General features: G+C 38.9%; 1 protein-coding gene and 1 long non-coding RNA gene across 10 annotated transcripts in view; one reads left to right on the forward strand and one right to left on the reverse strand.

Moving 5' to 3' along the window:
- Window positions 1-4,011, forward strand: part of LOC123976249 (collagen alpha-1(XIV) chain-like) — a 270,666-nt gene that overhangs the window by 240,676 nt on the left and 25,979 nt on the right. The gene's annotated exons all lie outside the window — the stretch shown is intronic.
- On the reverse strand, window positions 2,033-3,720 carry LOC123976254. Its single transcript, XR_006826305.1, has 2 exons — window positions 3,410-3,720; window positions 2,033-3,151 (listed from the first exon to the last, which is right to left on the reverse strand). It is a non-coding gene; the product is annotated as an uncharacterized LOC123976254 (long non-coding RNA).

The raw sequence follows: 4,011 nt of genomic DNA on the forward strand, positions 1-4,011 counted from the left end.
TGTCACATGTGCTCAGTGTGAACCTGCTTTCATCTGTGAAGAGCACAGGGCGCCAGTGGCGAATTTGCCAATCTTGGAGTTCTCTGGCAAATGCCAAACGTCCTGCACGGTGTTGGGCTGTAAGCACAATCCCCACCTGTGGACGTCGGGCCCTCATACCCCCTTCATGGAGTCTGTTTCTGACCGTTTGAGCAGACACATGCACATTTGTGGCCTGCTGGAGGTCATTATGCTCTGGCAGTGCTCCTCCTGCTCCACCTTGCACAAAGGCGGAGGTAGCGGTCCTGCTGCTGGGTTGTTGCCCTCCTACGGCCTCCTCCACATCTCCTGATGTACTGGCCTGTCTCCTGGTAGCGTCTCCGTGCTCTGGACACTACGCTGACAGACACAGCAAACCTTCTTGCCACAGCTCGCATCGATGTGCCATCCTGGATGAGCTGCACTACCTGAGCCACTTGTGTGGGTTGTAGACTCCATCTCATGCTACCACTAGAGTGAAAGCACCGCCAGCATTCAAAAGTGACCAAAACATCAGCCGGGAAGCATAGGAACTGAGAAGTGGTCTGTGGTCACCACCTGCAGAACCACTCCTTTATTGGGGGTGTCTTGCTAATTGCCTATAATTTCCACCTGTTGTCTATTCCATTTGCACAACAGCATGTGAAATTGATTGTCAATCAGTGTTGCTTCCTAAGTGGACAGTTTGATTTCACAGGAGTGTGACTGACTTGGAGTTACATTGTGTTGTTTAAGTGTTCCCTTTATTTTTTTGAGCAGTGTATACTGTCCTCTTCCTGTTGCAGCTGGTTGTTTTGTTTAGTTTAGCGTCCGCTGGAACTAAACAACGTGAGCTACACTGCAAGCAATGATGATAGTCCAGAGAGAGTGACACTACATGTGACTCTTATTAAGATTAAACATATTTGGGACTTTGTATGGATTGTGCAGAATTATCCTTCCTCTTCTACACAGAGCGACAGGAGCATGAACCTGTGTTGACTAGCTTTATTGTGCTTCCCAAAAAGTCTCTCGGACAAAATAAATGAAAGTCAAGTTTTTATAAAATACATGGACATACACCTGTTGTGTTATCAAACTGAAATAAAAACTTAAAAACATGACATTACGAAAAACAAATTTGAACTTTAAATTTGAATTAAAAACTAAATTCCTTACATCGTATGAAGACTCCAGCCAAAATCAGAAGATACATCACTCCTAGAGTTGCAGCAGTAAAACAACTTATTTTGACACAATTCTTTGGAGTCTGTGATCCTACAGAGACAAAATGCAAAGATAGTATTTTCATTATGTTTGAAGTTTGAAGTGGCCACTATGAACTGTGTAGTTTTAGTTATTGTCATTCTCTCAGTAAGGAAAATTACTCTTGTGGCACCAGATTTCATCACCAACACACCTGATAATGACCCATAGTGAATAGTGACTGATTGATGAACTCAATATCTAATCTTTATATAGCTACACAAAAATGCACATTAACTTTTTAATTTCAGACTTACTTGCTTTTTGTGACCCAGGATCAGCGTGATGCTCTTCAGCCTCTGAGATCTCCACCTCATTCTCCTTTCTTGCTCCTCTGTTGTCTTGAACTCTTCCGGTATATCTCACATTCAAGCTTGAATCTGGTGCAGCGAGAATCCTTGCAGACATTTTGAAACACTGAAAACTTAGTGAACAGCTTGACTGTCTGCTTGTTTGTCTTTGGGTTGGGCAGCTTTCAAAAGAGGAAGTAACAGCAGGACTCACCACTGACACAGATGGACACCACAACATATGTATTATTGAAGACTTGACTTTAATTGAGGCATAAACTACATAAAACTATATTTAAAGGTGAAACATAAAGATGTTTTTTGTCAGTGACACTGAGGAAGTATATGGTTTTCACTCAACAGCAGGTTTGTGCTCACATTCACACATTTGTGCAAAGCTGCATTCATGTTCTCCATATAGTTTATTCACACATGCATCTCTGACACAGGAAATGTGATGTGTTGACCGGTTATTTTTGTTCTGTCTAGTAGATGAAATGACGTGACAAGTTTTATTGGTTCAATGATGGTAAAAAAACTTAAAATTTTAAACAAATATTTTAGCTGATTTAATTTTATGAAGAAAAACAAAAGAGAAGAAAATCTTCCTTACTGACACAAATGCAGGGTATGTGACTATTACTGACCCATCTTGTGTGGATTCAGTAGCTTTTGATTAGCAAAAAAAAAACAACAAGCGTAAAGGCAACCAAGCATTCAAGAGAGATCGGAACCTGATTCACCATTAGATGTATCCTCTCCAAAACACATTCATAATCTTTACTCCTCCCAAGTGTAACTACATCATTAAGTGGTCTGTAGAAGTATCTGTATGACAGTCAAGTCATTAGATGGTGGGCCAGGACATCGTCAGTTGACCATTTATATTCTAATATTTAGCTTACTGTGTGTGCGATTAGCTCAGTTTGTATCGCACAGGACTGTCATTTGGAGTGTTAGGTGTTCAATTCTCACTTGCTGCAAGTTCAACAAGATTGTGAGGAAATCATATTACATAGGCGATCACAATTAAGCATGTGTAGGAGTCTGTACATCCCGGCGAATGGTCCACTTCAACCTATGGATGATTATTTTTTCTGTTCCCAGTATCTCCATGCAGAGGAAATTCATGCTTTTCTCATTCGGGGGAATCCGCAATCTCACCTTTCCAGATGCCTTTTTCAGAGGTGTGTTTGAATTTCCTTCAGAACTTTTCTAAGTAAAAGCTCTCAATTAAACACAACATAAATTACTGCTGCAAAAATGTTCTTACGCTTTTATTTTGTAGGCACAATCCCTGCTGCCTATTGACGAGGTTTGTCCCTTATGATAATGACTCAAGTAACACTGAAACAGAAAGGAGCCGTCTTTCCCCTTGTTGTCATGTATGTGACATCTTAGGCTTTTTGAAAACAGGCTGTTGTAATATCCCTCTCTGCAGAGACAGACCCCTCTGTCCTCAAGGAAAACAGGAAAGCTCTTTCTCACAGATCCAGTTCTTCTTATCATTAAATCTGCTCGTTGTCCATTTTCCTTGTTTATCGCAAAATGCTGCAGCATAATAATTGTTGTTGTACGAGTGTCCTGTTGCCCAGAACCTGTAGGAGAAATAAAATCCTCCTGATTATTTTCAATTTGAAGGAAGCTGTTAGATTTTTTTATCATTTTTATTGTGAGTAATAAATGACAATTACATTTTTAATAACGTTTTTAGCACATAATTCAGCTTAGTAAATTAATATAATGTGAAGTAATATTTTTTTCATCTTTTTTCATCTAATAATACAAAAAAACCCAACTTCTTTTATTAACAAAATGAATTCTGATGGAAACTAAAAACTTTAAAAGCGTCTCACTTTAGTGTCAGCGGTGAGTCATCCACCCATTTCCATTCCCATCCTGTCCGTTGTGTGAACCGTAGACCAATCCAGGAGTCTCCATCCTTGTTCAGCTCAGTGACACATTTCTAGTAGTTGACAAGAGACAATAATCATTTCTCTGTTCATAATTCAGTAATTCTATTGTGGTACATGTGTGATGTCTGAAAAGTCTGAAGGAAAAAGAAAATCTGTGGCAACTTTTCAGTTCATCAGTGGTGCATAAATCAGAAACACTCAGAGGACTGATGGAATTCAGTGGTGGGAAAAGTACTAAATGTTCCTACTTAAGTAAAAGTACAGATACCACACTAAAATGTTACTCAAATAAAAGTCATCCAGTAAAATACTACTCAAGTAAAAGTGAAAAAGTATCTGGATTTAAAAGTTCATTAGTATCAAAAGTAAAAAGTTCAAATCTATTGATCCTACAAAAAACAACATTTGTTTTTAAATTTACTGAAGACAGTGCCGTGTAAAAACAGTTCAAGACTTAGGCCAGATAAAAAAGCTTGAACTTTTACCAACATGTTTATTTTCAACAAAAATAGACAGCAGTTAGAAAAGAAAAGTTTCAGCGG

The sequence above is a fragment of the Micropterus dolomieu genome, linkage group LG09, assembly GCF_021292245.1.
Source record: "Micropterus dolomieu isolate WLL.071019.BEF.003 ecotype Adirondacks linkage group LG09, ASM2129224v1, whole genome shotgun sequence".
NCBI classification, from domain to species: Eukaryota; Metazoa; Chordata; class Actinopteri; order Centrarchiformes; family Centrarchidae; genus Micropterus; species Micropterus dolomieu.